General features: G+C 46.3%; 1 long non-coding RNA gene across 1 annotated transcript; it reads right to left on the reverse strand.

Moving 5' to 3' along the window:
* Nucleotides 1–3,085: 3,085 nt before the first annotated feature.
* Nucleotides 3,086–10,281, reverse strand: LOC310708655. The gene is made up of 2 exons (XR_014527123.1): nucleotides 10,042–10,281; nucleotides 3,086–8,437 (listed from the first exon to the last, which is right to left on the reverse strand). It is a non-coding gene; the product is annotated as an uncharacterized lncRNA (long non-coding RNA).
* Between the last annotated feature and the right edge of the window lie 1,981 nt (nucleotides 10,282–12,262).

The following is a 12,262-nucleotide window of genomic DNA, read 5'->3' on the forward strand; positions in this document are numbered from 1 at the left end:
CCCGGGCTCAAAGCTCTTCTCACCCGAGGCTAAAAAGGCTACCAGCAGAGTCTGTAACCTGAAGTGTATGTTAACCCGAGGTACCACTGTATCATTGAATTTGTCCATGGCAAGTCTGCGTTTATCTGCAGGTTGTTCATATGTGGTGAGTTTGTAGAAGTCTTCAATCCAATCATAGAAGGGAGACGCATTTTTATTTTTCCAGCTCACCAGTATCAGTCTTTTTACTGTGGTAAGGGCACAGAGAGTCCACTTGTATTGCCCCTTTGTCAGGTTCCATGTGCTGGGTGTATAATTCGAAAGGATATTTTGCTCGGTAAAGGTACATTTGGCCTCAGCGATGGGAGTCCAGCAAGGAATCATTTAGCTAGTGCAAAGGAGGAGGAAGAGGTTGAAAATGCGAGACTTACTGGCACCTGTAGCAGCAGCAGCAGCAGCAGCTGGAGCATGGCCTGCAGTGCCACCTGGTGGCCCACCTCGGAACGTCCATGCCCATCCCAGATTTAAAGCTTTAGGCATGTGTTTTACACACACACACACACACACACACACACACACACAAATAATAATTCACAAGCAGGAAATATCCCAAACAGCTCTTCCCCTGAAATATACTCGGAGTCGAGAGTGGATTTCATGCTCTATATTCAGCTCATAGTAGCGAGGAATGAAAGTTCCCCCACAATATCTGCTTTATATACATTACTTACACAATGGGCTGCACGTGATTGGCTAATTCTGGGATTCTCCTGTAGGCCAATCAGGTTGTGGATTCACTTCCACCTGGAGCTGGATTGAGTGGCTCCTGCGGACCAATCAGACTGCTGCATGTTGGATCCTATTGTTCTAGGACCAATCAGACTGTAGCATTTTGGATCCTATTCAACTCAGTACATAACATCCCCACAAACCACCCCCAAATCCCCCAGCATAGGAATAGTGTGAGTGGAGGCTGGGTGCACCACATTGGAGACAGCAGGCGGAATAGTAGGGGAATCTCATCCTTTACTTCCACACAAGGGTGACAGGCCAAATCATCTATCAGGATAGATATGGCGGCCACGATTTCGCTGAAAACCCGATGTCTTAGGATTCACAACAAAGCAACGGCAAACACCTGCTAAAGACCCCCTGAAATGTTTGGCGGTGAAAACCCCACATTTCATGGCACCCCCAAAAATGAGCCTTTGGCGCCCTAACTCATGGGATCCCAATTTCTCCAAAAGTCAGACATTCTCCGATTCACTCCAAAGTGGCGCCAAACACCCAGAGAATGCCCCCTGCAAGGTTTGGGGGTGAAAACACTACGTTTCACATCGCCCCACAAAATGAGCCCTCGACGCCGTAACCCACATGGTTGTCAGGGGCTGGACTGAGGAGGAATGGTGGGAGCCCCCCCCCCTCTCGAGGACCTGCTCCACAACTCCAATTTATAAAGATTATCATCCAAGTTAACGAGATCTTCTTGCAATTAGAGGTCAAGAGATATGTAAAAGTCAGTGCTTTATATGATTCAGCCACATGGTGGAGCAATACACAAAGATTAAAGAAGCCATGATAGCCAGCTCTGAAAAGCTGGGATGGTTTGTGTCTTCAAAGGCATGGCAGTGTGGCTTGAAGTTAATGACTTGTAACACCTCACAGTCATCATCATAATATAATAATAATAATTTAATATTTATACCCAGCCACTCTGGGCGGCTTCCAACAAAATATTAAAATAAAATAGTCTGTCAAACATTCAAAGCTTCCCAGAACAGGGCTGCCTTCAGATGTCTTCTAAATGTCAGGTAGCTGTTGATCTCTTTGACATCTGGTGGGAGGGGGTTCCACAGGGCAGGCACCACTACCTTGTAACTTGGCTTCTCGCAGGGGGGGAACCGCCAAAAGGCCCTCAGCGCTGGACCTCAGTGTCCAGGCAGAATGATGGGGGTGGAGGCGCTCCTTCAGGTATACTGGGCCTTTGAGGCCGTTTAGGGCTTTAAAGGTCAGCACCAACACTTTGAATTGTGCCCGGAAACATACTGAGAGCCAATGTAGGTCTTGGGGGCCACTCCCAGTCACCAGTCTAGCTGCCGCATTCTGGATTAGTTGTAGTTTCCGGGTCACCTTCAAAGGTAGCCCCACGTAGAGCGCATTGCAGTAGTCCAAGCGGGAGATAACCAGAGCATGCACCACTCTGGCGAGGCAATCCGCAGGCAGATAGGGTCTCAGCCTGCGTACTAGATGAAGCTGGTCAACAGCTGCCCTGGACACAGAATTGACCTGCGCCTCCATGGACACCATGAACTGAAAGGTCCCGGGGGCGTTACCCTGAGCCTCAGCCACAAGGAATGTGCAGCAGCAGAACATGGTAACGCTGTTCTAGATTGCATCTATGGAAGTCCAGGGTCCTGATGAAAGGAAGTCCGAGTCCTACTCTCTCCTACCTTGGTCAGGCCACACCTGGAGTCCTGTGTCCAGTTCTGGGCACCATCATTTAAGAAGGATGTTGACAAGCTGGAATGTGTGCAGAGGAGGGCAACCAAGACAACCAAGGGTCTGGAAACTAAGATTGAAGAGAAACACTTGAAGGAGCTGGGGAGGTTTGGCCTGGAAAAGAGGAAACTGAGAGGAGATCTGACAGCCATCTTCCAATATCTTAAGGGCTGTCACATGGAAGAGGGAACAAGCTTCTTTTCTCCTGCTCTAGATGGTAGGACTCGAACCCATGGATTCAAGTTATAAGAAAGGAGATTCCAACTAAACATTCATAAAAACTTTCTGACAGTAAGGGCTGTTTGGCATTGGAACAGATTCCCATGAGAGGTGGTGGACTCTCCTTCCTTGGAGGTTACTAAGCAGAGGTTGGATGGCCGTCTGCCATGGATGCTTTTGCTGAGATTGCTGCATCACAGGGGGTTGGACTAGATGACCCTTGGTGTCCCTTCCAGCTATAAGTTTCTATGATTCTATGAAATTGATCTGGATTAATGACAGCCATCCACCAGTTTCATATGCAAAACTGCTTCCCACCCCACCCCCTTACTGATTAATATATATAAAAAATACATTAAAGTAGACAAATAATAACTTACAAAAAGGATCAATAAACGTGTCACCTTTATTATATAAACTGTTATCATAATCACATGTCAAAATTTCTTTTGTGAATGAAATAAAATGGTTTCAATCAGTTTTTAATAACCAACAATCAAATGTAGTGCTTGGGGTACAGCTTAGATCAATTCCCCAGATGTTCAGTGTCCAGGGGTTCAGTGCCTGGCACCCAGAAACTCATGGCAAAGGGGAGTCTGGCACCAAGTAACTCATAACATTTCACTTCCTTGCAAGCTAAGGAAAGCTGTTGATTGGCAGAAGACACTGGGCAGAAACAGAAAGAAACAGGGGGATGAGGGGGTCTAAGGGTGAAGTCCTGCTCCTGTCCATCCTAATACTGGACAGATTATTACAGGATGTTGAGAAGGGTCATTTTTTACTATGAATTGAGAAACAGCAGCCATAGTCTAGGCCAGGAGTGTTTTTCCTTGGTGACACCGCCATGTTGAAAAGTGTGTGTTTGCAAGGTGTTTCCTGTCCTGTCCAGAAATGCACCGTGCTGGATGAAGCCAGCTCTAGATCCTTCCTAAATAAAAAAAATAAAAACCCACTGGAGGATATATTTGAAAAATTAATGTTAAGGGGAACAATTCACATTGTTAAGCAAGGTAGCTAAAGCAACAGGGTCATGGCCTCCATTGTGACACGTCCCCCTGCTGAGTGACTTGGCTGAGGACTTTGGGAAGAGCAACTATTTGAGGATAGTGCAGGAGAAAGGAGGTGGTTTGTGAGAAGTAATGATGTTTTCCGGCAAAATAAAGATTTCTTCTTCTTGAGTGTAAGTAGGATGTCTAATTCTTTCTGCATTCTGCTTCTTTTGTTCTCCCTCAAGATTTAGAAACATAGGGCAGTAAGGCAGATCTGGAAAAAGCCTAGGTAAAGGTACAGGGACCCCTGACCGTTAGGTCCAGTCGCGGACGACTCTAGGGTTGCGCGCTCATCTCGCTCTATAGGCTGAGGGAGCCGGCATACAGCTTCCGGGTCATGTGGCCAGGATGACGAAGCTGCTTCTGGCAAAAGCAGAGCAGTGCACGGAAAGGCTGTTTACCTTCCCGACAGAACGGCACCTACCGTATTTTTCGCTCTATAGGACGCACCGGACCATAAGACGCACCGGATTATAGGAGGGGGAGAACAGGGGGGGGGGAATTCTCTCCCTCTCTGCTCAGTGTCCCTTCAGCGAAGCGGCAGGAGAAATGGAGCCCCTTCCATTTCTCCTCCCGCTTCGCTGAAGGGGCGCTGCGCAGAGAGGGAAAACTGTGCACCGACCCCTCTCGCTCTCCAGGCTTCAGGCGGCTATCCGCAAGCCTTCTGAGTGCAGCAGGAACTCCTGCTGCGCTTGGAAGGCTTGCGGATAGCTGCCTGAAGCCCCCAGAGTGCAGCCTTTGAAGCCTCCGCAGAGCAGCGGGGTGAAGGCATCCCGCTGCCCTGCGGAGGCTTTGTGCAGCCATCCCCAAGCTAGAACAGTGAGACGGAGCACTGCGCAGCGCTCCTTCTGCCTGCTCTGGCTTTGGGCTTAGCTGCGCAGCCTGCATTCACTCCATAGGGCGCACACAAATTTTCCCTTAATTTTTGTTTTTTTTATAATATATTTTTTATTAGCAAACCAATCAAATCACATTAGTTCCAAATTACAAAACCGAATTTTAAATTTTTGTTGGGGGTACCCATGCTTTGAGCTCTTAAAGGGATCCAGTCATCTCTTATTTCTGCTGCTTTTATCATTTCCCCTTAATTTTTGGAGGGGGGAAATTGCCTCCTATAGAGCGAAAAATACGGTATTTATCTACTTCCACTTTGTGCTTTCGAACTGCTAGGTTGGCAGGTGCTGGGACCGAGCAGCGGGAGCTCACCCCGTCGCGGGGATTCGAACTGCCGACCTTCTGATCAGCAAGCCCTAGGCTCTGTGGCCACCCGTGTCCCTACGGAAAAAGCCTATCGCAGACCAAATCCCCCTCCCAAACCTGGTATGTAAGGGCTTCCGGTTTTTCCGCCCTCCGTTGTGGATGTGCTTCACGGGTTCTCCGCACCTAGCAGCTGTTAGAGGGAACTTTGGAGGGCAACGCGGAGGCTACACGACCCCCAAAAAGGCTCTGGGCGTGGCCCAGGGCTGACATTGTCCGGCAGTGTCAAAAAAGGAACCCTTCGAAGCCCACGTCCTAACCAGGAGGTGAGTCGACAGAGAGTACCTAAACGCAAGGACACGAGCAATCCTCAGCAGCAAGCCTCAAAGTCCCAAAGGGTAAGAACGGCAGCTAACAAGGAGAGCTTGAGGAGAAGAGGGTCTGTGAGACTTATTTATACAAACTGAACTGCTCAGAAACAGACCCAAAAGACTAGCACATAAAGAGTAAAGAACGGGAGATTTTATCTTAAACATATTGGAAATCTTTCTCATTATACGTAAGCATAAGCAAAGATTTCTCTAACAAGTACCAGTAAGAAAAGGAAGACAGATTCAAATTTCACTCTGCAGCAGCAGTAGTAGCCCATTAAAAGAAGCGGAATTCAAGGACTTAACTTGTTTTTTACTTTGAAGTGGCGTGAGCCCAGCAAAAGAGACTGAGTTAAAAGACTTGGATTGTCAGCGCTGTTTGTGGTAAAAGAGTGGAAGTTACTGGAAAACAAAGGTAAAAGAGAAGGCAACACTTTTAATATTGAACTTATATTAAACACTAACCTATAAAGATGGCAAAGATGGCATAGCGTGGTCTAGGAGAAACGGCTGGACTAGTTGGAGAATCGGGAAGAGAAGAAAAGTGGCGAAAGGAGGGGCAGAACTGCACAAAAGAGGAAAGGGACTATAAAATTAAAGATGAGCATCTTTAGCTTGAGGAGCTAGTTTGTGAGAAAGGAAATACGTTTTCTGGTGTAATGAAGAGACTTTCTTCATATAAAGTATAAGTAGGATTCCTAATTCCTTCTGCATTCTGTTTCTTTTACTATCCCTCAAGATTCAGAAACATAGGGAACCAAGTCATGGTTAGATTAGTTTATAAAGATTGGCTGCGTGAGCTGCTGGTCTCCTGCTGTCACGTGCCAAAGATCCATCCCCTGGTCTGTGAGGAGGAGGAGGAAGAGATATTGGAAGAGAAATGGGAGGATGAAGTGATGGTTATGAAGATCAGAAGGAATCTTTAGTGAAGGTGAAAACATTTTATGTAAGACCAAGCGACCAGGGGATGGATGCCACCGATATATAGATGGGGAGTGTTGATCTTTGTTCTTGAGGAACAGGGAGGCCAGAGAGAATCTGGATCACTGGGATGGGGGGAGGCAGCTCCCTGATTCAAGAAGAGTTCAGGGATGGGATGAGGAAGGGAGGAAGGGAGAATAACGCAAGCCACCTGGAGATCCTTGCAGGAAAGATGGGTCATCAGTGTAGTAATCAATGAAAAAATTAAGAATTTTTTCTCTTCATTTCTCTTCCAGGCAGCGATAGCAGTGAGGCCAGCAGCTCCAGTACAGCTCTACCCCACTTCAAGACCCAGTTCTCCCTTCGCCCAAAACCCAAGTATCTAAATAGGGATGCGGGTGGCGCTGTGGGTTAAACCACAGAGCCTAGGACTTGCCTATCAGAAGGCTGGCGGTTCGAATCCCCACGACGGAGTGAACTCCCGTTGCTCGGTCCCTGCTCCTGCCAACCTAGCAGTTCAAAAGCACGTCAAAGTGCAAGTAGATAAATAGGTACCGCTACGGCGGGAAGGTAAAGGGCGTTTCCGTGCGCTGCTCTGGTTCAGAAGCAGCTTAGTCATGCTGGCCACATGACCCAGAAGCTGTTCATGACCGGTCCGCCAATAAAGCAAGATGAGCGCTGCAACCCCAGAGTCGGCCACGACTGGACCTAATGGTCAGGAGTCCCTTTACCTTGATATATTTCAAAAACACTGAGTCTCCAGTGTGGTCTCTCGTCACAAGGAAACAGACTTTATAAAGAGGCAACCTTTCAAACTTCTTATAAATGGAAACTGGGGAAAGCCCCCTCCAAAAGAATAGACTGTGCCCAGTGACTAGCTGATCCACATGCCTGTTCAGTTGACGCTCTAGATGCCTACTCAGTTGTTCTCCAAGGCTGTTGAAAGAGAGAATGGCCAGTGTGGCAGGCTGTGCGAGCTGCTGGCCTCCTGCTGTCGTGCCCCTAAAATCCACCCCCTGGTCTGCGAGGAGGAGGAGGAAGAGATATTGGAAGAGAAATGGAATGAGGAAGTAAATATAATTAAAGAAAGGGAGAATAGCGTAAGCCACCTGGAGATCCTTGAAGGAAAGATGGGTTGTCAACATAATAATAAATGGAAAGATTAAAAATATTTTCTCTTCTTCTCTCTTCCGGGCAGCGACAGCAGTGAGGCCAGCAACTCCAGCACAGATCTCCCTCCCCACCAAGACCCAGTCCCCCCCTTCCCCACAAACCCAAATAGAAAAATAAAATAAAAATCATCATCATTATTATTATTCTAATCAAGTTCCTTTACAAACATGCTATTCTGTGATCATCCTTTTATCCTAGGCGGTGCTTTTTCCTAGGTTTGTGAGCATGAGTGGAAATCCTGAGTCTCGCTGCAGGAGTTGACAGTTTGGCTCCTTCCCTTGTTGTTGCTCCTAGATGGAACTGCGCATGTGCGAAGACAAGACAGAGACTTCCAAACTGGATCAATAAACGTGTCACCCGTTGTCTGAAAACCACTGTCCTAATCACATGCCAGATTGTCTTTTTTGAATGAAATAAAATTCTTTCAAATAGTTTTTTAATGCTGGCATTTGTCTGTCTTGAGAAGCAATGGAGTGCGCCTCCGGGGGTGAGGTCAAAAGTCAAGCAACGGTGTCAGCAGTCCCAAAGTGACCTCTCCAGGGAGCAAGACTGGGCAGTGTGTCTGGAGGTCCTGGGCTTCCCTCTCTTGGCCTTGCAGATGTGTCTCCAAGGAAAGCAGAGTTAGGCACCAGTTGGGCTGTAGGAGATGTCAGAAGGGGTTGTAAACGGCGCCATCCAACCGCCTGAGGGACTCCACTCCAGATTTGTGTAGGCTTTACTCCTTAGCCTTTTCAGCTCCCAAAGATATCCCACAAGGCAAATTAGGATCAGAGTTTTCCTTCTCTTCGATGGGCTATCTTTATAGGTGGATGAGCCCCATCTGCCCCTCACTTCCCTCCACAGCATTGCAGAAACCACCTTCTTGACCACTGGGCCCACGCTTGGTCTTGTCCGCTCAATCTGCTGGAGCCCGTCTTGGCACACAGGGGAAGTTCCTGAGCATTTGAGACTCCTTGGCTGCTCTCACCTGGTTTAGGTGGCCAGTCAAACCGTTCCCAGGATGTGGCCTCTGTCACATGCTGACCATTTCTAGGAGCAAGAGAACAAACTTTTTATTAAAGAATGGAAATGGTTGAATGAATAGTTACAAACTGTAAACAGATAAGAACATTGGCAGGATTATTGGAATAACCTGCAGTTTAATAAGATTATCTATTTAAAGCAGATGCATAAATGAAGAAATTGAGGTAATTTGGATATGCATAAGATATGGAGAATCAATTTAAATAACTGCAGAAAGAGGGAGAAGGAAGTCAAGTTTTGAAATGCTAAAATGACTGCAAAATTTCTGAAATGTATAAACTTGAAAATCATAATTCAGCTTTCCAGTTATAGCTTTTGCGGTGATGAGGCATGTGAGCCTCAACTGTCCTGCATCTACTCCAGCTGAGGAATCACACACCTCCTCCCCAAGCTAGCGAGCCCCACCTGGGCTGTGGGTCCTTGCCTTCCGTCCCTCCCAACTGACAGTTGTTAGTTCTGGAATCCTGAGCTTGAGGGTGGGTACATCCCATTTCGCCCCGTGGGACACTCACCACCCCTTAGCCACCTGCCTTTGGCGCTGCAGCAGTGATGGCTTTGGTCCCTGAAAGAGCATGCAAGATCTCTCCCAAATCTCAATACATATTTTGCTCTCCTAGACATCTTGCAAGACTTCAATGAGATCTCACAAGATCTTGCAGAAAATCTCCAATCTGTTTAACTGCAAGCACACACCTTTATTTATTTTTTCTTATTTAGTACAAATTTCTCAATCTAACAGATTTGCACATAGGATTCTGTATCACATGAAATGGCACATTTGTTTTGTTCTATTGTAACATTATTTGTGGCCTTCTAACACTTTGGGAGAAGCCTTCTCTCCCTTTTCCCTTAAAAAATGAGGATCTATGCTTTACACTCAGCAGGAAGGCCCATTTAAAAGGAAACATGTAGTTGTTTTGCTGCTGCTTTTTGTGTTCTCAGGTGTCCAAGTTAGCCTCCTGGCCCTGCTCCTCCACTATACCACAGCAACATCCCCCACTAGGAATCCCTACTTGGCCTTTCATTGGCCATCAGCAATATCCGGTGGAGCCAGGTGGAGAGAAATGCCCCATCTTGCCCATCTTTGGGGTTTCAAGAGGTATAGCCTCTGTGCATGTACAGAATTCATGATTCAGCAAATCTATTAGACCACTGAAAGAGTTATTTCCTCTGATTAAATTACCAAAGGAAGAAAGCAGGATTGGCTTTTCTCCCCAGGGACACAAGGAAGGGGAAGGTGTATGTTTAAGAAATCAAATTCCCCAAGGGCTGAAACTCTGTTCAGCCAGTTAAAAAACCCAAATTCTCTCTGTACAGTGCTTCACATCTGGCGGGCAGGGCTTGTGTGCTTTGCTCATGATCCCTTGGATGTCCTGAGGCTGTTAGAGCAGCAGCCGTAAGTCTTGGGGCTCTGGGAGTGAGACATTGTCCTCAGAAGGCAAAGAGTAACTGAGGTTCCCTTTTCTCTCCCTTGGAGGCCCTGAACCAGGAGCTGGCCAGTTCAGGGCCTCCATGGGAGAGAAAAGGGGGGCCAGCACTTGTGCTCAAATGAGCTTTCATACGCGGTCATCCTGCCCCACACTCACATTCCAAAATATCTGCATGCTCACCTATCCAAGAGGTGGTTGGTCTTGGGCTGGGGGGTCCCAGAAGGCAGAATAAGTTGAGAAGCAAAGCCCAAGAAGTTTGAGGCATCCTCTTCGCATCCACCCAAACCCAATCTAAACAGCTTTGCTCCAGAACCAGCCCCTCCCTTCAGTTCTGTTCAGTTCAGAATGTCAGTTAAGAGGGACCACCTGTATTTTCTTGATTCTTGCCTGAGGTCATAATGGGTATGCACACTGGTATCTGTTTACCTGTAAGCACACACCTTTAGTTTATCTTCTTAAAAATAAAAATAAAATACTAGTTTCTCAGTCTACCAGCTTTGCACAAAATAGCAGCCGTTTTGTGATCCATGGCAGTGAAAACCCCACGTTTTATGGCGCGCCCTCCCCCCCAAAAATGAGGCTTCAGTGCCCTAACCCACAGGGTCACGATTTCTCCAAAGGTCCAATGTCATCTCATTCACTCCAAAGCAGCACCAAACACCCAGAGAATGCCCCCTGCAACATTGGGGGGGGGGGCTTTGAAAACACTACATTTCCCATTGTTAGAGTGGCATACGAAGGATGAACAAGTTAAATCAGTGATGATAGATTGGGCAAGACATGTAGGACATAACATCATGTTTGAGGATTGGGAAAGATTGTGGAAGAAAGGGGTCAAGTTCACTGCATGTACTGTACTAAAGGAAAACATAATGAAAATGATGTATAGATGGTATCTGACCCCTGTTAAATTAGCAAAGATTTATCATAACTGTGATAACCATTGCTGGAAATGTAAAGAAAACGAAGGTACTTTCTATCATATGTGGTGGACCTGCCCCAAGGTGAAAGACTTCTGGGAAAAGATTTATAATGAATTGAAAAAAATGTTGAAATATACATTTATAAAGAAACCAGAGGCCTTTCTTCTTGGAATAACAGGTTTGGAATTGCCCCCAAAAGATGTTAAATTATACACTGGGCAACAATTTTTTACCTTTTGAATGTTGTCTAGATTTCTACAATTGATTTAGGGTCTTTTTGCACTGCTGAATCAGGAAATGGTATCCGTTTCTCTCCATCAGGTCAGGTTGTTGTGCTATGTTGATTTGTAAAAAATCAGATCTTGTGACAAAATCGATTACATTTTGTGGCATTATCAGCTGATTTTTGTCAACACATATCATCCTAAATATGTTTCTAAGAGAAAATAATGTTTTTCCAACAACATATATTGATTACCTGATAGAAACATTGATTACTGTAAACTGAATGGTGGGCATTGATAAAGGTAAGTACACATAAATTGCATGTTGCTTCACCATTTTTCAAACTTCAGGGCTTGAACTTCCGTTTCTTGGAACTCCTGGAATGCTCAGTGGCAGGGAGGTCTCTCTTCAGAGTCCAACAGTAGTCAGCCATCATGACTGCGTCCCAGCGACCCTGATACCTGGTCTCCATCTCTTTCATGTCCTGATGGAATCTCTCCCCCTGCTCGTCACTCATTGAACCCAGGTTCTCAGGAAACCGGTCCATATGTGAAAATAGGTAGTGCATCTCGACGCTCATGTTGCAGCCCAGGTTTCTGAAAGCAGTCAGCATGTTGTTGACAAGTTCTGCATAGTTTCTGACCTTATTGTTGCTTAGAAAGTTCTTCACTACCAGAACAAATGCCTTCCACGCTTCCAGTTCCATTTCGTTCATTGAGTTTCTGAACTCTGGATCTCTGATGAGCTGACGGATCTGAGGACCGTCAAAGATGCCAGCTTTCAACTTCTCCATGGTCAATCATGGCACAAGTGAAGCAGTCACCATCCTTGTCCAGAGCCTTTGGTGAACTGCTTGATTAAGCCGAGCTTGATGTGCAGCGGTGGGAAGAGTATTCTGTCTCTGTCCACCAGAGGGTCGTTGATGACGTTCCTTTCTTTGCAAGGCACCAATTCCTCCCGCACAGGCCAGTCCTTCTTCGTGTAATGCTGAGCACTGTCCCTACTATCCCACATGCACAGAAAACATGGGTACTTGTTGAAGCCAGACTGTTGTCCCAACAAAAAGTTCACCATCTTCAGGTCAACACAAATAAACCACTTATGCTGACCATAACCAATTTTCTCCAGCACATACTTCACTGCTTCATAGTTCTCCTTCACTGTAGTCGAGTGTGTTATGTAGTGTAGTTTCACCCTGGGCCAACAGGGGGATACTGTATATAGTTTTCACTCAGGTCTGTAGATAGTTTTCA

Source organism: Podarcis liolepis, assembly GCF_965112155.1.
Source record: "Podarcis liolepis genome assembly, chromosome: 6".
NCBI lineage: Eukaryota > Metazoa > Chordata > Lepidosauria > Squamata > Lacertidae > Podarcis > Podarcis liolepis.